Here is a 23,816-nt window from a genome sequence, read left to right on the forward strand (position 1 = left end):
TAGCCATGGAGACCTCGGATGGCTGTCGTTGTGGTTCCTGTCTCTGGCAGGGGCAGAGTGGGGAGGGAATGAGGAGGGAATTAAGCAGCTAGTGTCAGGGAACAAATGTGATTACTTGTGGGGTAAAAGCTAGCAAAATCTACAGGGGGTCTGAGGCAGCTGTGCTGACCATTGGCTTTGCAATGGCAAAGTTTGCGGAATTTGTCTGCAGATTGGGTCTCTAAACTGCATTTGATCTCACTGTGTGTCTGCTAATCGAGCCATTGCTCTTCCTCCTTGTTCCTAGCCAGCTCTATAGTTTTGGGTTTGCCGGTCTGGTTGGGGTGGCACTGAAGCAAGTCACTTACACAACGCCCCAAGAGGCTGGAAAAATTTGCCACTCACCCTGCTCTCTTCCCCGGTGAGAGGAAGTCCTTCTAGCTGGCAAGTTCCTTCTTGATGCACAGTGCCAGCTTGGGGAATGGGATGATACAAGCAAATAAAATTCCCGATTATTCTCAGTTATTTTTGTTACACTGTGTCGCTGAACTTCCTAAATGGACCTTAGAGGTCTCCCAGAACTGTTTTGGTTTGTGCATAGCTGTCCAATCACCGATCTCGTGGGATGATGGGGAAACTGGGTTCTCCATCACCATTTTTTTCTGCAACTATTGATTCCTTGTAGGTGGTGATTCCTTTCTCCCTGCTGCTTTCAAGATTCTCTCATCCTTACACAGGGGCCACGGTAATACCGTCCACATTGTTCCTGTTTCAGTATATGTGCTGCTGAAGCAAGCTCTCAGGATTCTCTCTTTGTCTTTTGATAGTTTGATTATAACATCTCTTGGTGTGGGTCTTTTTGAGTTTATCCTACTTGGGTTTCATTGAGTTTCTTGGATGTTTATTTTCATGTCTTTAATCAAATCAAGGACGTTTTCAACCATTATTTCTTCAAATAATCACTTTGCCCTTGTCTCTCTCTCCTCCTTCTGGGACTCCCACAACATGAATGATGGTCCATTTGACTGCATCCCACATGTCCTGTAGTCTCAGTTCATTTTTCTTTAGTCTTTTTCTTTTTATTCCTCAGGCTTGAGAATGTCAATGATCCTGTCTTCAAGTTCATTGCTTCTTCCACCTGCTCAAAGCTGTTCTGATTCTCTTTCACACATTTTTCATTTCAGTTATTGTAGTTTTCAGCTTGTGGATTGATTTTTATATTTTCTATCTCTTTGTTGATATTTATACCTTGTTCATACATCATTTTTCCTGACTGTGCCTAAATCTTCTTTTAGCTCTTTGACCAGCTTCAAGACAATTGTTTTAAGGTCTTTGTCTAGTAAACTTGCCATCTGGTCTTTCCCAGGGATGGTGTCTGTTCATTTTTTTTTCCTTTGAATGTGTCATACTTTCCTGTTTCTTTATATATATATATATATATATATATATATATATATATATATGCCTTGTGATTCTTTTTGTTGAAAGCTGAACATTTGAATCTTATTATGTGTTAACTGTGGAGTTAAGATTCTCCCCTTGCTGGTTTTTGGGTTTGTTTTTATAGAGATCAGCCTGAGATGTAAACCTAAGGTCTTCTCAGGCCTTTTCTGAGCCTGCGTCTTTCCCTGGGTATGTGCTGTAACTTTCTTTTTATTGTTTTTAAATGTTTATTTATTTTTGAGAGAGAGAGAGAGAGAGAGAAAGAGACAGAGTACAAGTGGGAAAAGGGGTAGAGAGAGAGGGAGACACACAGAATCTGAAGCAGGCTCCAGACTCTGAGCTATCAGCACAGAGCCTGACACAGGACTCGAACCCACGAACCACAAGATCGTGACCTGAGCCAAAGTCGGGCGCTTAACTGATTGAGCCACCCAGGCGCCCCTGTGCTGTAACTTTTAAATTCATATGTGTAAGTATATATGTATTCATATTTTTAAATGTGTATGTGGTTGGGGCACCTGGATGGCTTAGTTGGTTAAGTGGTTGAGCACCGAACTTTGACTCAAGTCATGATCTCATGGTTTGTGAGTTCAAGCCCTGAGTCAGGCTCTGTGCAGATGGCTCAGAGCCTGGAGCCAACTTGGGATTCTGTATCTCCTTCTGTCTCTGCCCCTCCTCTGCTCGCATTCTCTCTCTCTCTCTCTTAAGAATAAATAAACATCAAAAAAAAAAATGTTAAATGTGTATATGGTTGCTTTTGAATGTCCTAGTCCTTAAATGTCTAGCTCCCAAAATGAAAAAAAAAAAAAAAAAAAAAAGGAAAACATGAAGGGAAAAAGTCTCCCTAAACAGGTGTCAGCTGTTTAAATCCCCCTGAAACTGCTTTGGCTGGAGGAGGTGAGGTTTGTAAAAATTGCAATGAAGACTATAACAATGTCACCATCTCTGTGTCTGCACATCTGCAATCACAAGCATCAATCAGTGATCAGAGACAGATCCCTGTTATTCAGAGGGCAGGGTCCTTATCAGCCACTGTAACTCTTGCAAGTGCTGTGCAAGCTGTTTCAGGTTGCCTGACAGGGGCCTGGTGGGTGGGGGATGCTACTGTGCTAGGAGTTGAAGTTGACCAAAATTAACTACAACCTACATTTAAGCCTTCCTCTAGATGTTGCAAGCCTTCAGTAGACTATCTGGTTCTAAAATAGCTCTGCCACTGCAATTGTTCTGTACATGGGAGGGGGTCTCAGGATGCTTCCTACTTCACCATCTTCCTGACATCCAATTTTTTTTTAAAGAGATTCCAAACTTTTCTATCAAAACTTTTCTTTTGAAAAAGAGATCAAAATTAGGCTCTCAATCCAAGAAGTCATGTATTATTATAATGAGCCATTATTCCCATGTTACAGATGAGGAAACTGAGAGTTAGAATGGCCAATACCTTTCCCGTTGAAGGTTCTACAGCTGTTCGGTGGTAGGCACCACACAGTCTAAAACTGATGATCTCAGCTGCTGTGTTCTTTGGACAGGGGATAGTTCTGTGGGTGTAGCAGGATACAAGGCAATCTCAGTCACAGCAAATAGTGTACATTATTAGCTAACTTAGGTGGGAAGCTTGGGCCCCTATGGATTGCACTTTCTGAGGTCAGTCTCCCTACTTGCCAATGCCTTTGGACCTGAAAGAAGAGCCTATCCTCAGATGCTCAGCAGGGGCTCCTTGTTGTCTGTGGAGAGGAGAATGCAGCCTCCTCCTTCAGGAACACAAGAGTCCTCTGGGGCCAGAGATGGCGGTGAAAGTCTGGTTATCCTGACAAACATCAGGCCTGTCTCACAGTGGTGATGCCCATGAGATCTTCATTGCCTCACTGCTCTTCCTTTCAATGCTGGCTCTTCTTTCAACCTTCCTTTTCAGTGAGCCCTCTCACATTTCCCTCACTCTGCAATTGAAACTCCCACTGTCCTCAGCTCTCTGCACAACTGCCTCCCCAAAGGGAGCACTATCTCCTTGCTCTCCCTGAGGGAACTTCTTCCCTTGCGGCCCTCTGGAGCAAGTTCTGCTAATTCTTCCATACTTGTTCCCCAATTTCATGAGCTCAGAGGGACTATCAGCTTTCTGTCTCTTCTTATTATCCCTTTCAGGCCATTACTTACCTTCTTTTAACTACTGCTCTCATCCCTTGAGGCACACACTACTCAGCTACACCAACCCAACCTCCGCCTTAGGCTGCTTTCCTCCTCGAATCACTGTCCATGTGGGGCTCTGCAGTAAAAAAATCACAAGATGAAGTAGGGGTCCATGATGGAAAGCCCAGAATGCCCTCATGGACACACATTGTCAAAATAGAGCCTGTCTTTAAATGTAATGTTGCCATTCTGCTGAACCTAGATTGTCATGAAAAAGAGAGCCATCATAGGCAAAAGTTCCTACAGAATCATCAAGATTTGTCACTAAAATTTCAGTCTATCATCAATATTCTATACAAATCCTAGGACACAGATGCTCATAACTCTAATGGGAAATGAAATGTGTTAGTTGACGTTGAAACTAAGTGAGATTGAGTTTAACAAGGGCATTCATTAATCAGAATTTATTAAGCATATACATTGTAGAAAAGTATTGAAGGAGAGCAGGGCTGACTGATTTTTAAGGAATCTTCAGACTCTAACAGAGACCTCAGGTTGGAGAGAACTTCACTACCCTCACCAGGGCACAGAAACACTCAGCAGGACTCCAGGCTATCCATAACTCTTTCCTTTGTGATGCTTGATGCTATTATAACAAGGAAAAAATGAACAATATGTTAGTGTTCAGAACACACGTAAAACTTGAATTGCCTTTTGAATTTGACACCTTTACCAAGAATGGGTCATGTGAACTTTTAGGTTTATATGGGTTACATTTTTTAATGCTTACCAGATGAGATTTTGGATCTAAGATACAGTGCTCAGCTATATCTTGGATTAAAATAATCACTGCAAGTCCAATCCAAGAATGCATCTTCACTGCCATATTATTGGATTTATAGTGCTCCAGACACAAGTGGATCAGATACAAACCATTACGGGTTGGAACAACCACCAGAAAAACATAGGGAATATGCGGAGACTTCACCAGAGTGGGAATCAAAATTTTAAGGCAAACCCAAGCTTTGGGTTTGGGAAAGTCAGCTCTTAGCATTATATAAGTTCATGAAACTGAGGATGTGTAAGGACTTTTCAGTGCTAAAACCAGAAGAGATCCAGGAAAATGCACTGATGATAGAAATACAGAGCATACAAAAAAATAATAATAATAAATACAGAGCATACTCACAAATATGAGTTGGCCACCAATCTAAAAGATGCCTTTATGATATTAGCAGCTAATAGTTGACTTTTAATATAATCTCACAGGACGTATAATTTTTCAAGAAATAAAGAAAATGTTCTAGAATGGCAAAGGAAGTTGGATAAAATAAACAGGAAAGACTGCTTCATGTTTGTATTCAGATTGGACAGATGCTAAATCAGGCTCCACCAGATGATACGAGAGCTGGGCTTAGAAAATCAGAAGTGACTGGGTCAGGTCAGTCCAGGAGAATTGAGAACTGAGAATTGTGAATCAGTCCTGGATTTCATCACAAACCAAATGGGCTAAGTTCCCACGTTTGTCAAAGTTAATCAGGGCTGAGGAAGATAAGGAAAGGAAAGGAAAGGAAAGGAAAGGAAAGGAAAGGAAAGGAAAGGAAAGAGGAAAGCAAAGGAAAGGAGCCATGACCATCGTCCTGGAACAAGTCCAACATACAGAGGTCAGACCCAGGCACCAGGGTACGTGTGGAAATCCTGAAATGAAGCAGGTAAGCCTCACCCTCTTGAAGTTGGACCCCTGACATGGTAGTGGGGATAAGAAGTTTCCTAGGTGTTTAAAACAATAATGTATTAATAGAAAATTTGAGGTATATTAAAGCCACCAGATTAGAAGACAATGGCCTTTGAAAAGATGGTTTACTACTCACACTTCCGAGGAGGAGGGGGCATGACACACCATGAAGGGAAGCACCAGTGTTGATCTGGAGGCAGATGGAGAGCGGGAGCTGTGGGCAAGAGTCTTTGTTGTGGTTTCCATGGGAAGGAATGTGTGAGCCAGGCCCCAGGATGGTGGTACCAATCCAGGGACACCTCCAGACTTCTCAGACTTTCAGGGGTTGGAACTGTCCCCCTGTGTGCTCTAGGTGTGGCAGCATGGGTCATTTAGTGGCCAAAGGCCACTGGAAATGAGCACAACTTTCCTTAATCTTGCTAGACACAGGGATCCTGGAGGTGGGAGGGATTAAGCCCTTAAACCAGTATCTTTGCTCCCTGGTCTGCAAAGAGAAATGTTGGAAATGCCCAGAAAGTGTCTTCAGAAGTCCTGGGCACTGGGTGCCTGGGTGGCTCAGTTGGTTATGCATCCGACTTTGGCCCAGGTCATGATCTCACGGTTCGTGGGTTCTAGCCCCGTATTGGGTTCTGCACTGACAGCTCTGAGCCTGGAGCCTGCTTTGGATTCTGTGTCTCCCTCTCACTCTGACCCTCTTCTGCTCATGTTCTGTCTCTTTCTCTCAAAAATAATAAACTTTAGAAGTTCTGGGCAGGAATCCTGATCAACTGGAAGGAGAAAAGACAGCAATGGGATTAGCGCTGAGGCAAAGCCCTTCTGGGAGATACACTGTCTTCCTGCCAGAGACTCACAAAGACCCAACAAAGGAAGAGCACAAGATTGCATATATACAACCTTCCCTCCTTCTCTCCTCCTGCCACCTCCCACACTCTTATTAGATCAGTTCCTGGTTCTTCGGGTCTATTTTGTACAGAATCCAGGTGCTAAGAAAATAAGAAAATGATAGAACACAGAAAAGCTCAGTGGATGGTTACAATGAAGAGATGGGCAGAGAGGGAGGATAAGGGGAGGAGGAGGGGCCAGGTGGGCTAGGCGTCAGAGGCGGGGTCCATGGGAAGCTCTGACAGAAGGTGTGGGCACGAGGGGATAGAAAGATGAAGAAATAGAACCTTTTGTAGATGTTGTGCTGTGTCTAAAAATTGTTTCCTCTTTCAAGTTCCCTCTAGAGACGAAATACAGATTTGGACTCCTCTCAACCCTACTTTTATGTCAGGCTGTTATTTCTTGGAAGGGAACACTGTGCCAGGACTGGGCCATATTGGGATCCCATGTTTATATGGATTATATTGTACTGAGCTGTGTTTTCATAAACTGTAGTCGGAGATGATTTTGCTGCTGTCAAATTTTATAGAAAAGCAGAAAAAGCATTTTTGGCTTTTGTGTTTTGGGAAAAAGAGAAGTCTGGGTATCACCCTAAGGATGGCGAGTGCTCTGATTTCATTTCCCCTCCCAACTATGCAAGCCTAGACCTTTCTATTCTGATCTCAAGCTTGGAGGTGAACAGGACCTTTTTTTCTGAGGAAACATCTAGACAATGCCAGACAAATTGAAGGAAAAGTAAAACCTTGACAGCCGTTTGGTCCACGGATTGTAAAATGACCAAGAAGGATGGTTTGGCCCACTGTCTCTGTTATATTCCACTGCTCTCTTTTCACTCAGTTGTCTTAAGAGTGACTGTTTCAGGTTTAAGATGGAGCACAAAGTCTTCGTGACTTTTCTCAGCTGAGAGAGTCGTGCTTGTTTTGAATGGCAATATTGTTATGCCAAATGGAACTTACTTCTGGCAAATGGGATGGCTAATTGATAAATTCAGGACAGCAGGCCTCCTGAAGGAGACAGTGCAAATGAAAAAGAAAATGCGCGGAGCCTATATACCAATAGTTAAGCCAGTGGGGAAGCCACTCTCTGGCATCTCTGATGGAAAACCTCTGTTGAAAAAGAGACCCCACCCCCACCCCACAGCAGTTTAAAGTCAAAAGACTAGCTGCTTGCTACTTTTTATTTTTAACTCTGAGAGGATCAATTAGAGCCTTCAGATGTCATCCCCTAAGGTCCTGGTTTGAGCCTGCTGACTCAGGAGAGGCAGACAGCAGGCCCTCCTGGGGCCTCAGTGCTTGTCCTTAATTGGTTTGAAAAATTGCAGCTGGATCTCGACAGCCACTGCTCTCAGGCTGGGTCAGGAGCCCAGAGGGACAGACGGAGGATGACAGCATGGCCTCCCGCCTTGCAAAGCCCCTCCACTTACTTTCCTGCCGTCAGCCTTCTCTTCCTTCCCTGAAGTGTGTTTCTGGGACCTCTCCCCCAAACTGTCTTATGAAAAGACCTCTTCTCATCTGTGATGACACTTCTGGAGGCACTTCCTGTCTGTGCTTGCTGGCTGGTAAGTCATTAATGAGAGGATTCCTCTTCCTGTACCTCTGCCTCAGGCCCCAACCGGCAGACTGCTTCTGTTATTACCTTTGAGTTAAAGCCCATCTCTGGTTTTTCCTCCAGCATTTATTCTTTTGGGTTTTTTTTAAGTTTATTTTTATTTATTGAGAGACAGAGAGAGCAAGTAGGGTAGGGGGAGAGAGAAGGAGACAGAATCCCAAGCAGGCTCCACACTGTCAGTGCAGAGCCTGATGTGGGGCTCAAACTCATGAACAGTGAGATCATGACCTGAGCTGAAGTCAGGAATCAGACACTTAACAGAATGAGCCAGCCAGGCGCCTCTTATCCTTCTGTTCTTTAACTGAACCCTTTCCTGCTTCAGTGTGCCACAAGTACTCTGACCACCCTCCTGCCTCTCCAGGCATCTTGGGGAAGCAGGACACTCACAAGGGTAGGAGAAACTCTGGCTTGCAGAAATAAGAGCTGTGCTTGCTACAGCCTCGGTTTCCTTGCCTGTAAATGAAGAGGGTTACAGAAGTATTTCAGCTAATACATGGAAAAGGAGTAATAGACCTAGAACATCCTCAATTTGCAAATCCTAATGTGTCACAGAGGTAGCAGTGAACATTAATGGCTGCTAATATCACAAGACCAGCAGACTTCAGATCTTCCTGGTAGAAGGAAACACCACCATCTGTGAAGTTGCTCTGTCCCTCCCCCAGCCCCACCACAAAAACAAAACCAAACCTGAATCTTGTCAAACCTCTAGATCTAATGAAGGATTTACAGGAATCAAGCAGGAAGGAGAAACATGTTAAAATAAACAAACAACTGGGGCACCTGGGTGGCTAAGTCAGTTAAGCGTCAGACTCTTGATTTTGGCTCGGGTCATGATCTCACATTCATGAGTTTGAGCCCCACATCAGGCTCCATGCTGACAGGTTGAGATTCTCTCTCTCCCTCTGTCTGCCCCTTCCCTGCTCATGGTCTCTCTCTCCCTCTCTCTCTCAAAATAAATAAATAAAACTTAAAAAAATTAAAATAAGGTAAGATACAAAATTGAGGCTAAGGGAATCTCCACAAGGCAAATGACCCAAGTATCAACAAAATATACATGGGGGAAAAAAAGAGATGAAGGGTTAACCTATAAGTGAGATATAAGAGATATATCAACCAATCACAATGGATTAAAAAAATAAATTTGTTCTCAAATCTCCTTTTACTTTCAGCTGATTGAAATTTTATTCAAACAAAACCACATCCTATGGAGGCCTGCCCACTTGGTCTCATGCCTTCCATTCCCCCTGCTCTCACACCTGTCCCTGCAGCCCCTGGGACTCCCAGAGCACAGTCCACAAATCACCAGACTGGAAGCTTAAGCGCTAGCAGTCTGGGATTCTGAGACTGAGATTTTCAGGAATGGCCTGAGGGGAGGAAAGGGACTCTGCAGTGTGACAGCCTTTTCCCCCCATGGGGCAGAGGACTAAAGGACAAGAAAGAAGCAAACAGTACTACCACCAATGACAATAGCTTATGCTGTGGTGTCCCTTCCTGTAGCTCCAATTGACCTACAAGTGAGTTGGGGGGAAACAGAGGGGCCAACTGCCCTGGCCCATCATCGCCCTGGAGACGAGGTTGAAGAGGTAGGCCACATTGGGGTTTTTGCTTTTTTTTTCCTTTAGTACAATGGAAAGTTATTGAAAAATTTTAAATACAGGCTCAGCATGATCTAATTTTACACACTTAGAAGATCTATGTTTGAAAGAGTCTAATGTTGGTTTGGAGAGGGGGGGTGAGAAGATAAGCCTGGAGGCAGGGAAAACCACAAGGTTTTTTCACTAGTGTTATTGACAAATGATGGGATTACCTAAGAGGATTGAAACCTTGTGTCCACACAGAAACATGTATGGCAACGGTCACTGCAGTACTATTCATAATCGTCTTAAAATGCAAACAACCCTGAAGTCCACCAACCAATGAACGGGAAAACAAAACATGAGATATCTATACAGTGGGATATTATTTGGCCACAAAAAGAAATAAGGTACTGATGCTGACAGGTGCTACAGGAAGGATGGAACTTGAAAACATTATGTTGAGTTAAAGAAGCCAGTCATACAAGAACACGTGATGTGTGATTCCATTTATATGAAGTGTCTGCTACAGGCAAATCTATAGACAGGAAGTAGAGTCGCGAGTGTCCAGAGAGGCCAGCAGGGGGATGCGGAGTCACTGCTGAGGGTGCAGGACTTCTTTCTGGGGAGGTGACATGTTCCAGAATTAGACAATGGTGATGGTTGCACGACTTTGTGAATAAACTAAAAACTAGTGAATTGTACACTTAAAAATAATTAAATTTAAATTTAAATTACATTAAGTTAAAATAAATTTTTAAAAAGAGATGGTGGGAACTGGAACAAAAGTGGTAATGGGGACGGAGTAGGTTCTAGAATTTTATTTTGTTTTATTTTATTTTGTTGTATTGTATTGTATTGTATTGTATTGTATTGTATTGTATTGTATATAGAGAGAAAGCACAAGCAGGGGAGAGAAGCAGAGGGAGAGAGAGAGATTATTAAGCAGGATCCATGCTCAGTGCAGACACCGACACAGGGCTCCACCCATGACCCTGGGATCCTGACCTGAGCAGAAATCAAGGGTCAGACGCTCAACCGACTGAGCCACCTAGGTGACCCAGGTTCTAGAACTTTTCAAGAAAAGGAATAGAATTTGGTGAGAGGTTGAGCATGGGGTATGAGAGAGAAAGAGAAAGAGGGAGGGAGAGAGAAAGAGAAAGGGCAAGGGAAAGAGAAAGGAAAAGGGAGAGAGAAAGGAAAGGGAGAGAGAGAAAGAGAAAGAGAGAAAGGGAAAGAAAGGGAAAGGGAAAGTGAGAGAGAGAAAGAGAAAGAAAGAGATTGAAAGGGAATGAGAAAGAGAAAGGAAGAGAGAAAGAAAGGAAGAGGAAGGGAGAGAGAAAGAGAAAGAGAGAAAGTGAAAGGGAGAGAGAGGGTGTGAAAAAGAGAAGGAGAAAGAGGAGGCTGGCTCTCAGGCACCCAGAAGCGTTCTGCCTGCAGACAGGCCTGCCACAGAGTAGGGCAGATACAGAGGATGGGCAGTGATAGAGTGGGAGCCGTCACCTGGAAGAGATGTGTGAGCTGGAAAAGCCCGGATGTGCTGCCTTGAGGCTGGACTTCCTTGCGGGGGTGGAGAGAATGGAGGCCACACACAGTCGGCTCTGAGATGGGGATTTCCCTGCTGCTAACAGGTGAGCAGAACTGAGCCCAGATTGTCCCAGGCCCCCATCCTGTTTCCTCCTGTGTGTTTTAGGCATGCTGAGCACTGTTCCCACCTTCTTTACTCTGGACTCCCCTTTATCTTTGCTCTGACTACATGGTATTGAAGGTTTTCAGTCTGTATCCAGACGAGGACAGGACTTCTGTGTGAAGACAAGTTCCTGGCAGTGGCAGGCATACAACGCATGGTTATTGGACTGGATTAAAATTTTATATAGAGTTGGTCCATCATCTTAATTATTTGGAGTTTGTTTTTCCACCTCTGACACTGGTTTTAAAGCTACAATGGCCAGAACTCCCTGTGGCATTCCAAGCTTGGACCTACCAGGAGGTGGTGTGTGGGAGAAAGCACAGGTGTGGAATTACTGGTCGGGTTCTCAGTTTTGGTTTTGCTGCAAGCTCTTATTTCTCTTAGCTGGATTATTCTTTATTCTTTATTTGATTTGATTTGATTTTTTATTTTTGGTAATCTACACCCAACCTGGGGCTCTAACTCATTACCTGGAGATTAAGGTTGCAAGCACTTCTGACTGAGCCAGCCAGGCACCCTTCTTAGCTGGATTATTTTATACAACTTTTAGGACTTACTCATCTATAAAATAAGGCCTAGGTATTATCTGAGAGAGTGCTGTCAGATAGAACTTGGGTGGTGACAGAAATGTGCTGTGGCTGTGCCGTCCAATATGGCAGCCATTAGCCACCTGGCAGCTGAGACCTTGAAATGTGGTCAGTTTGACTGTTGGGAGCTCAGCTCTAAGACTCCTCACAGCTTTAAGATATCACTTTCTTTTTTTTTACAAATCTTTTTTAAAAAAAATTTATTTTAGAGAGAGAGTGTGTACAAGTGGGAGAAAGGGAGAGAGAAAAAATCTTAAGCAGACTATGTGTTCAGCGCAGAGCCTGACACAGGGCTTAAACCCATGACCCTGGGATCATGACCTGAGCCAAAATCAACAGTTGGTTGCCCAACTGACTGAGCCACCCAGGCGCCCCTAATATAACACTTCTTTTATGTGTTTCTACACATTCTTTCCTCTAGCCTTGTTTTCAAGTTCTAATATATGACAATAGAAAACTCAAAGATATTTTTGTTTGAACAAAATGTCAACATGTTTGTGATATAATTAGTGATAAAGGAAACTTTTTAGGTAAGTATTTTGGAGAACTGAGAAAAAAAGACAAAAGGATACCCTAACTGCAGTGTAAGGATGAGTCATGAGTCCTGGGAGGACTTGGGCAGTGCCATGAGCAGACAAGACTTGCCCGTAACCCCAAGTCCTCCAATGTGCTATACAGACAGCCCCTATTATGCCTCTCCTGCCTGGGGGTGGGAACTGGGGTGTCAAAGCATCTGGAGGCTGCCATATCTGCCCAACTAGAGGGAAATGCCAGTTTAGAACACACAACAGACCTACTGCCACCTGTGGACCTGTGTCCTCAGTGTGTAAAAGGGGGCCCACTTGTGTACAGAAAGACTATGGTAGGAGTGGTTTGTGGTGGGGACAGTTTTGCCCCCCGCGGACATTTGGCAATGTCTAGAGACAGTTTTGGTTGGGACACACTTGGGTGGGAATGCTATTGGCATCTAGTGGGTAGAGGCCAGGGATACTACTAAACATCCTATAATACACAGAAGAGCCCTCCCACACACACTTACACACAATGAAGGATTATCCAGCTGCCCCAAATCTCAATAGTGCTAATATTGAGAAACTCTGATTTGTAGCAACATTCCATCTAGAAATGCAAAGCTTTATTATTGTCTAGTCCTGGATTCCTAAAGCAGAGGCAAATGTTGAATAAATAAAATGGCTTATCTTCAGGGTAATGTCATCATTTGGCTTCTCGCAATTAACTAGGAAAAAAGACCAGAAATTGTTATAGTTTCTAGCTGTATTCAGTTTCATATGAGTTAGGCAGAGCCCAAATGACATTAAACAATTAAGTGAAAAAAGATCAGTCACAAGATATTTTTATTATATTGATCAAAATAATCTTACATGAGAGATATTTTCTCTCTTTGTTCATGAATAATTGTACCTTTCTCTTCCTACTGGTATATATATGCATATATTTGTATATATTTTCAAATGGGCTGTAACTTATAATTCTAACTTGGCTGTAAATGCTATGATTTATATATGTAGTTAGATAATATTTACCAGGCAATATCTATCAAGTATTTAATATTTTTTCAAAAATTTCACATGTATTAATAAACTATGAGCCATCTTGCAAGATGATATCATACCTATTTTACAATGAGGGAAACAAAGAATAAGGAACAGGTTGTTTCCTCAAAGCCATAAAAAGGATCATGTATTTGATCCAAATATCCAAATATTTAAATACTTTTATCCCATAGGTCCTTGTATACAAAATAACTTAGAAAATAATTACTTTTTACTTTAAACTTCTTTTTTATTTTCTCTGTTTTCAAACCAAATTTTATTTAGGTATAATTTATATATATTAAAACTAAAATGTACTGTTTGAAGAGTGTTTAAAAACTTATTTAGGGGTGCCTAGGTGGCTCAGTCGGTTAAGCATCTGACTTTGGCTCAGGTCATGATTTCACAGTTCATGAGTTTGAGTCCTGTTTCGGGCTCTGTGCTGACAGTGCTGACAGTGAGGATTTCTTTAGGATTTGTTTTTTTTTCATGTCTAATTGCATATATGTACATATATCATAGCCATTGCTTTATCCATTCATCCGTCAGTGGACACTTAGATTATTTCCATGTCTAAGCTATTGTAATTAATGCTGCTGTGAAAATGGGGATGCAAGTATCTTTTCAAGTTAGTGTTTTCACTACTTTTGGACATATTCCCAGAAATAGAATTGCTGGATCATATGGTAGTTCTATTTTTAATTTGTGGAGGAACACCCATATTTTCCATAGTGGTTGTACCAATTTACGCTCTCACCAATAGTGCATAGGGTTCCCTTTTATCCACATCCTCACTGGCATTTGTTATCTCTTATCTTTTGATGATGGCCATTTTAACAGGCATGAAGTGATATCTCATTGTGGGTGTCTTTTTTAAGATTTTATTTTTAAGTAATCTCTACACTCAACATGGGGCTCGAACTCACAACCCTGAGATCAACAGTCTCATGTGCCACTGACTGAGCCAGCCAAGCTCCCCTCATTGTGGTTTTAATTTGCATTTCTCTAATGATTCGTGATGTTGAGCATCTTTTCAAGGGCCTATTGGCCTTTTGTATATCTTTGGAGAAATATCTATTCAGGTCCTTTACTATTTATTTGTTTGTTTAATTTTTTGCTGTTGAATTGTATGAGTTGTTTATGTTTTGGGTATTAACCCCTTATCAGATATATGGTTTGCAAATATTTTTTCCCGTTCTGTAGGTTGTCTTTTCACTTTGTTGAATTCTTTTGCTGTGCAGAAGCCTTTCTGTTTAATGTATCTCACTTCTTTATTTTTTATTTTGTTGCTTATGCTTTAAGTGCCACATCCAAAAAATTATTACCAAGACCCATGTTAAGGAGTTTGGTCCTATATTTTCTTCTAGGAGCTTCATGGTTTCAGGTCTTACATTTAAGTCTTTAACCCATTTCCAGTTAATTTTTGTCAGTGGTTTAAGATATTGGTCCAGTTTTATTCTCTTACAATTGAACATCCAATTATTTTAACATCATTTATTTATTTATTTATTATTTTATTTTTTTAATATGAAATTTATTGTCAAATTGGTCTCCATACAACACCCAATGCTCATCGCAACAGCTTAGCACCATTTATTAAAGAGATTGTCTTTTCTCCATTGAGCATTCCTGACTGCCTTGTTGAATATTAGTTGACTGTATATTCTTTTTTTTTTAAGTTTTTATTTAAATTGCAGCTAGTTAACGCACAGTTTAATGTTAGTTTCAAGTGTGCAATATAGTGATTCAGTACTTTGGTACATCACCCGGTGCTCATCATGACAAGTGCCCTCCTTAATCCCCATCACCTATTTCACCCATCCCCCTCCCTCCCTCTGGTAACCATTAATTTGTTCTCCATAATTAAGAGTCTGTTTCTTGGTTTTCCTGTCTCTCTTTTTCCCCTTTGCTCATTTGTTTTGTTACTTAAATTCCATATATGAGTGAAAATCATCTGATTGACGTATTTCACTTAGCATAATACTCTCTAGCTCCATCCATGTCATTGCAAATGGCAAGATTTCATTCTTTTTTATAACTGAGTAATATCCCATTGTATATATATACACATATATACAATAATATATAGATACCATATCTTCTTTATCCATTCATCAATCTATAGACACTTGGGTTGTTTCCATAATTTGGCTTTTGTAAATAATGCTGCTATAAACATTGGGTACATTTATCCCTTTGAAGTAGTGTTTTTGTATTCTTTGGGTAAATACTTAGTAGCACAATTACTGGATTGTAGCATAGTCCTATTTTTAATTTTTTGAGGAACTTCCATACTGTTTTCCACAGTGGCTGCACCAGTTTGCTTTCCCTCCAGTAGTGCAAGGGGGTTCTCCTTTCTCCATATCCTCACCAACAACATCCTCACCAACACCTGTTGTTTCTTGTGTTATTGATTTTAGCCATTCTGACAGGTATGAGGTGATATCTCATTGTAGTTTGGATTTGTATTTCCCTGACAAGTGACATTGAGCATTGTTTCATGTGTCTGATAGCCATCTGTATGTCATCTTTGGAAAAATGTCTATGTATGGCTTCTGCCCACTTTTTAATTGGATTATTCTTTTTTGGGTTGTTGACTTATATCAGTTCTTTATATATTTTGGATACTAACCCTTTATCAGATATGTCATTCGCAATCATCGTCTCTCATGAAGTAGGTTGCCTTTTAGTTTTGTTGATTGTTTCCTTTGCTATGCAGAAGCTTTTTATTTTGATGTGGTGCCAAAGTTTATTTTTGCTTTTGTTTCCCTTGTCTCAGGAGACATATCTGAAAAGAAGTTACTATGGCTGATGTCAAAGAAGTTATTTTCTTCTGTGTTCTCTTCCTGTGTTCTCTTCTAGTATTTTTATGATTTCAGGTCTCAAATTTAGGTCTGTATGCATTTTGAGTTTATTTTGGGGTATAGTGTAAGAAAGTGGTCCAGTTTCATTCTTTTGCGTATTGCTGAATTGACTGTATATTCTTAAGTTTTTTAAATTCATTAGAGTGTCATTTATTCAATGAACACTATAAGCAGCACAGTTTGGTTGACTATACAGCATCCTGGTACATGGGAAAGTTAACAGTTGTTCTGATACATCAACAAAATGTCACTAATTTATCACATTGGAAAAAAGGCCAGTGTGACTGAATAGAAACAGTTTTGAATTTTAGAATATTTGTAGAAAAAGTGTATTATTACTCCTTAGGCATCCGGGATCCTGCTATGAAATCATAGTGTGACCTCAAGCAACTCACTTCACATCTTTGAATCTCAATTTCATTATCAGAAGAGATAACAGGATTATATTAAAAGATCTCTTGGGTCCTTCTGGGCCAAAAGTTCTATGAGTTTCAGTTTGTGCTTTCAGAACAGTAACTGCGCTCACTTCCTGCTGGGAATTCTCCTTCCCTGCCCTCCATCATCCCACACTCCCCTGGGATGAGAGAGCTCTCCAAGCACTCATCCCATTTCCTCCTCCTCCTTCTGCTCTTTCTTGATCTCCTTTCCAGCCTCTTCTTCTGTTATGGAATTCCTCAGGTTTCGTTTTTGGGGAACTCACTTTTTGTGGCTGTTGCCACCACCTGCCTGCTCATAACTTCCAAGTTGTTATGTCTCTCCCCCAGCTCCCCTGCTCTGGCCTCCTGAGAACAAATTAGTCAGCCACTAGGTCCTGAACATAGATGTTCACAGGCATGTCCAACTTACGTGTCCAACGGACTCCTCTCCTGCCCTAGCCCCACAAGCTGCTGCTTTCCCTATTTTCTTTATTTAGGTAAAAGCACCGGCACTTATTTAAATCTCAAAATCACTCTGAGGTGTTATTTTCCCATTATATAGACTCTGTACACTGGAGAAGAAAACACTGAAGCCTGGAGAGGTGAAGATGGCTACACAGCTAGTGAGTTGGTGGAAACTCAAGCATCTCTGAGTCGGAGACTGGAGCTCTCACCCATGGCCCTACACCGTTCATGAGCCCAAGCCAGGAGCCTGGGGGTTGTCCCCAGTTCCTCCTTCACCACTCATGCCCAGCCCAGTGCTGGCACCTGGACTCAGATGGCTCTCAGATCAGCTCCTCAAACCTCTACCATGGCTGAGTTCATTCACCCTCTCCCTCACCTGGATATGGCCATCCCCCACTGTCTCCAGTCTAACCCTCAAACCACATATTACACTTAGAAAAAGTGTTTTTTTTTTTCACAGCAGATATCTTGTCACTCTCTTGCTTGAAACACACAGCACTTGCACAAGAACAAGCTTTTTCGCTTACAGCAGGCCTCTCTGCTCGCATTGCGGTCCATCTTCATTATTTACAGATTCCATATTTGCCAGTTTGCTTGCTCTCTATGATGTATCTGTAATTCCAAAGTCGATATTCCTGGCACGTTGGCAGTTATTTGCAGATGTGCAGGGAGGGGGAAAATTCAACTCATTCAGGGTGCACATTCCTAGCTGAGGTTGACCTGACACTCTCTACTTTTCATTTCAGCTCAGACTGTAAACATGTGTCCTTTCCATGGCCTGTCTAGCGCCACATTTTTCATACTTTTGTGCCTTTTGTTAGTGATTTCTCTTTAAAATGGCCCCCAAGCATAGGCTGAAGTGATGTCAGGGGTTCCGAAGTGCAAGAAGGCTGTGACATGCCTTCAAGGGAAAGTGTTAGATGAGCCCCATTCAGCATGAGCTACAGGGCCATCAGCCATGAGTTCATTGTTACTGAATCAATGGTACGGCACCTCCATAAAAAGAAAAAGGAAATCACCAGTGTGTACATGAGGCCATTCCAGAAAGTGCTAAGGAACATTGATAGTGGGTGATGAAGTTATGAAAAAGATGGAAAAGTAGTGAAACTTGTGGATTCATGAGGTGGTTAAAAAAAAAAAAAAAGCATAATGAGCAGTGTTATGAGGAAAGCCAAAGAAACTTACGGTCAGGGAAAGGTTAAACTTTTCTCAGAAAGGGCTGGTTCTAGGTTCTTGCATGTTTGTTTTTTTTTTTTTTTTAATGTTTATTCATTTTTGAGAGACAGATACAGAGTGCAAGCAGGGGAGGGACAGAGAGAGAGGGAGACACAGAATCCGAAGCAGGCTCCAGGCTCTGAGCTGTCAGCACAGAGCCCAATGCAGGACTTGAACTCATGAACTGTGAGACATGACCTGAGCTGAAGTTGGACGTTTAAGCAACTGAGCCACCCAGGCGCCCCTAATCTAGGCACTTGAATGTTTCAAAGGTGACACGGTGTGAAAAGTGTTAAACTTGCGGGTGAGGCAGATCAGGAGGCTCTGGAAGAATTTCAAAAGCACATGCAAGCATTATACAGGAGAGGTGTTATGTGGAAGGGCAGGTTTTCAGTGCTGATGAAGCAGGCTTCTTTTGCAGGAATGTTGGCAAATGAACCTGTATAAGACAAATGGGGTTTTGATTGACAGAACTGTGACTGAGGCTCCCAGGAACCTAACCCTGTATTTCCCTAGGAGCAGTGTTCTGTATTCCCTAGTTTGGTATCTGCACTAAGTTCACAGAACCTGATTACCGTGAGTAATGAGAACTGACCACTTCCCACTATTCCTGCCGTGTGGGCTCCACTATTTGTAGTTGTCTGGATGCCCTCTTTTTTCTCTCCAGCTGGTCATTGAGATTCATCCTTAAACCTCTTTCCAGTTTCCCCAGGAAGTGTTTCTGGACCCCAGCCCAGGGTGACTGAGATACTCCTCTTCTAAGCTTGTTAACATACTGTGCATATACTTCTATCTCAGCAATGCAGTCTTTCGTACATGTATCTCCCCAACAGTCTCTAAGCTGCTTGAGGGCAAGGTTCTCCCTCCCTTCCTCCCTCCCTTCCTTCCTTCCTTCCTTCCTTCCTTCTTTCCTTCCTCCATCTATACACACACAACATGTGTGTGTGTGTATGTTATTGATATGTGTATACATATAGATACATATTTTGTGGGTAGCAAAAACCAACACTCTGATATATTTCTTACATTGCACTTTTATTTTATTTTGCAATGGTTTTGTTGTTGTTGTTGTTTAGAGGGAGAGAGCATGCCCCCATGCCACTCAACAGGGGAAGGACAGACGCAGAGAGAGAATCTTAAACAGGCTCCACACCCAGTGTGAGCCACCCAGGCACCCCTTATTTTATTTTAAAAGTTAACATACAGCACTATACCATATTTGATTCTATGTTTCTGTGTTCTGATGCTTAGCACAGAGCCTGGCCCAAAGAGAGGATCAGTAAATAGTTGTTGAAAAAAAAAAGCATAAAGTTTAACAATATTTATTCATTTTACCTAATTGAAGTTCCTTGGGCCATATAGTTGAAATAAATAAAATAGTTTTAAATTAACTTATTAAACTAATAGCCTGTTCTTTGAAATATTTTAAATAATTCCTCCACCCTCTATTTAACTTGAGTTATATATAAGAAAATTTTGCTGACCAGGGGGCCTGGGTGGCTCAGTTGGTTAAGTGTTTGGACTCTGGATTTCAGCTCGGGTCACGATCTCACAGTTTGTGAGTTCAAGCCCCACATTGGGCTCCATGCTGATAGTTCAGAGCCTGTTGGGATTCTTTCTCTCCCTCTCTCTCTCTGCCCCTCCCCTGCTCATGCTCATGCTCTCTCTCTTTCTCTCAAAAATAAATAAACTTAAAAAAAAATTAAAAAATTTTGCTGAACAAATAAGATTAGTCCAAGTGGAGTAATTAGAAACTTGGAAAAAGTGGTCTGCATTAATGAGTTTTTACTGTGCTCAGTAGAATTCTAGAATTTTAGAGCCAGAGAGATCTTATTTATACATGGGTTAATTAGGCTCCTGCAGTGCTCCTGGGTGGCTCAGTCATTAAGCATCTGATATCGGCTCAGGTCACGATCTCACAGTTGGTGAGCTCATGCTCTGCTTTGGGTAAAACGCGAGCCCTGGGTGAGCCCCGCTTCTCTCTCTCTCTCTCTCTCTCTCTCTCTCTCTCTCTCTCTCTCGTTCTGACCCTCACTTACTTGCACCCTCTCTCTGTCTCTCTCTCAAAAAAAAAAGGCTCTTCCAGGTTAACTAAGGAGACAGGAGGGGAAAGACCATAGACAGCCCTTCATATGGGGCTGTGGGGCTTGGAAGGAAGGTCATTTGTGGGCAGCTCTGCTCCAGCCATCTGACAGCAGCTGTGTGAGTCCACAGCAGCTGTCTTTTGGAGATTGGACATTTGCTCCTTCTGGAGCAGGGGCTGCTGTTCTGAAGCCTGGGCTACTCCAGACAATGCTTGGTCATGGCTTGTCCTGACTCGTTACTTCTGCTGCTATTCTCCTTGCTTGTCTTATGCTTCTACCCTGACTAGAAAGTGCTGCCAGTTTCTAAAGAGTCTTAATTCAAATCCTCACCTAAAAAGGATCTGAATGCTTAAGATAGTTATTCTCCTTCCTGCTGGGCAGAGATCTCATTGCAGTCTACCTCCTAAGATGGAGGCTGATGAGGTTTTGGGGTGTTGGTGGGGTTCGGAGCCGACAGCCAAGAAAGAGTTCTTGAGGACGTCTTTGGTGCAAAAAGGTGATTTTCTTAAAGCATTGGGACAGGACCCATGGGCGGAAAGAGCTGCACTGGGGTCATGAATAAAGACTGGTTATATACCATGGACTTGGGGGAGGTAAAGTCAAAAGGGAAGTTTCCAAAGAGACTTTCATATGCTAAAGACTCACAGGATACTGGAGGCCTAGCAATTGTCAAGCTAAGGTTGTTTTTCCCTCTAGCAAAACATTAACCTTAAGACAGTAGGGAATTCTGGACTTTAGGCTATTGATAAGATTGCCCTGTTTTTGTAATTGTACTAAGATATTTGTAAACTGATGGAGACTCTTAACAGTTTAACCATCTGTTTTCTGTCCTTTCCTTTGTTCTTGGGCAGCCAGGAGTGCCTGAGGAATATTACACATATCCCACCTTGTGTGTGGGATGGTGTTAGCTTGTACTTTGCCCTCAGCTTGCCTTATACTCCCTCAACAGAGGTCACCCATAAATTATCTGCCCTTGGGGCCAGCACTTCCTCCTTGAACGAGGATGGTGAGAAGCAGAAGCACAGCTTTCTCAGAAGGCCTGTGGGTATGGACTGCACTCCACTTACACAACCAGGACTACTCCTGGCTCTGGGGGGTCCCAAACAGACCAGGTTTGGCCACTCACTGCTGACAAAATCCACAGGCAGAGAGACGAGGGGTCGCAAAACAAGAAAGGATTTTGTTTTCATGAGGCCAACACCAGGAGGACGTGGACTAGCGTCTCAAAGACTGTCTCCAAAGTGCTGACTACCCTTCCAGGTTTAAGTCAGGAGGATGTGGGACAGAGGTGGGTGGGTATGTGTAGGTGGGCCGTGAAGGTCAAGTCATTGTGGCCATGGGGTTAGTCACAGGGATCTTGCTGGCTCCGGCAGCCCTTGATGCTTGAGGGGGTAGTTTTGGCTTCCACAGGGGACTCAGGGTCTCCCATCTGAGTTCGGAAAGAAGCTGGAAAGAACTTAATTAGAAAGTGATGAGGTTTTGGGGTGATGGTGGGGTTCAGAGCTGATGGCCAAGAAAGACTTCTTAAGACATCTTTGGTGCAAAAAGGTGATTTTATTAAAGCATGGGGACAGGACCTGTGGGCAGAAAGAGCTGCACTATAAGTGTGGGGGGGTGACCATTTTATGGAGTTGGCGGAGATAAAGTCAAGAGAGAGTTCCTAAAGGGATTTTCATATGCTCACAGACTACTGGAGGCCTAGCTGTGGTCGAGCTAATGTTGTTTTTCCTTCTAACAAAGCATTAACATTAAGACAGTAGCGAGTTCCTGGACCTTAGACTATTGATGGGGTTGCCTTTTTCTTGTAAACTGGTGGAGACTCTTACCTGTTTAACCATTTGTTTGTACTTTCCTGCTCTTGGGTCACTGGGAGTATCCAAGGAATATTGTACATGTCCCACGGCGGGGTGGTGGGTGGGGAGGCGGGGGCAGTGTGTTAGCTTGTGTTTTGCCTACAACCTGCCTTATGCTCCCTCATCAGAAAGTACAGACTGATGTCAGAATGCAGGTGGCTGAAGTTCTCTTTCAGGAACTCCTCTCTGAATCAACAGAGGCAGACACTGAAGCCTGGAAGTTAGGTGGGTCATTCTAAAGAAGGGCCTTTCAAAGTCCACTGTGGTGGTCTCTGAAGGATGTCATCCCCCAGATTTTGAGAAGACTTGCCTGTATGGCTCATTTCTTTTGAATTACTCTAAATGTTTGGGTTAAGCCTGCAAGGCTGGTTAACATGCATCTCATTTATGGATGGACTAAACATACTGCCAGTGGATCTTTTATCAGAATTACTTCTGGCTGAAAATGAGGGATGTCTGATATGACTGAACGTGAGTAAGTGGGCCTACAGCATATTGATTCTTTTCATTTGTTTCCTTAGTCTAAATAAAGGAGTTATTGCCTTAAAAATAAATGTAGGGATGCCCAGGTGGCTCAGTCAGTTAAGCATCTGACTCTTGATTTGGGCTCAGATCGAGCTCCCCATTGAGCTGTGCGCTGACTGCGTGGAGTCTGCTTGGGATTTTCTCTCTCTCCCTCTCTCTCTCTCTCTGCCTCTTCCCTGTTCATGCTCTCTCTCTCTCTCTCTCCCTCTCTCTCTCTCTGAAAAATAAACATTAAAAGAAAATAAATTAATAACACTGCAAGGGAAACTGGTATGAAACTTACTGATGTGAAATGTTGGGGCCTGGGTGTGAACAGTTAATAAAGAATTCTTGAGATGTCTTCTGTGCAAAAAAGATGGGTTTTATCAAAGCACAGGGACAGGACCAGTGGGCAGAAAGAGCTGCACTGGGGTTGTGAGGAGTGGCCAATTATATACTTTCATGTTGGGAGCAGATTAGGGAATAGCGGGATTAGGGATAGTGTAAATTCGTAAAGAACTTTGGAAACAAGGTTTCCAGGACCTTGAGGGGCTAGCTGTCGTTAGGATAAGTCCATTTACTACTGTCTAGTAAACCCTCAGTCATGAGACTCTTGGGATTCATAGCAGTGGGCTATATGCTTACATACATCCTGGGGGGTAGAGACAAAGGAAGTTTCCAAAGGGATTTTCATATGTTAAGGAAGACTTACAGGATCCTGGAGGTCAGGCTAATGTCAAGCTTAGGTTGTCTTTTGCCCTTAGAAAAGTATTAACCTTGAGGTAGTTGCGTTCCTGGAGGAAGGTCACTCTGCCCATTTCAAGTACTTATCAATGAACTGTAAGTTGTAAGGAAGTTTAATTTTTTTCTACATTTCTTTTGCCTTTGTTCTCCACAGAAGTTGCTGTTACTTGGAAGCTATTAGTATTGTTTTATTTTATTTTTAAAATTTTTTAATGTTTATTTTTGAGAGAGAGATAAACAGAATGTGAGCGGGGGAGGGGCAGAGGGAGACACAGAATCTGAAGCAGGCTCCAGGCTCTGAGTTGTCAGTGCAGAGCCCAACAAGGGGCTCTAACTCATGAACTGTGAGATCACGACCTGAGTTGAAGGGGGACGCTCAACTGAGCCACTCAGCCGCCCCTATTAGTATTGTTATAGAAGTATGAAGCCAGGCAGTATGGAAACTAGTATTTAGTTAATTGGTATTTATTGAGAACCAATTGTGGGCCAGACATCATAC

At 42.5% G+C, this 23,816-nt stretch overlaps 1 long non-coding RNA gene across 1 annotated transcript in view; it reads left to right on the forward strand.

Annotated features, from left to right (window-relative positions):
- Positions 1-10,247: 10,247 nt before the first annotated feature.
- The window catches only part of LOC144616358 (uncharacterized), a 38,481-nt gene continuing 24,912 nt past the window's right edge, over positions 10,248-23,816 (forward strand). Inside the window, exon 1 of the long non-coding RNA XR_013555527.2 lies at positions 10,248-10,973. This is a non-coding gene — a long non-coding RNA (uncharacterized LOC144616358). The remainder of the gene's footprint in view (positions 10,974-23,816) is intronic.

The sequence above is a fragment of the Panthera onca genome, chromosome B2 (assembly GCF_046562875.1).
Source record: "Panthera onca isolate mPanOnc1 chromosome B2, mPanOnc1 haplotype 2, whole genome shotgun sequence".
Classification (NCBI taxonomy): domain Eukaryota; kingdom Metazoa; phylum Chordata; class Mammalia; order Carnivora; family Felidae; genus Panthera; species Panthera onca.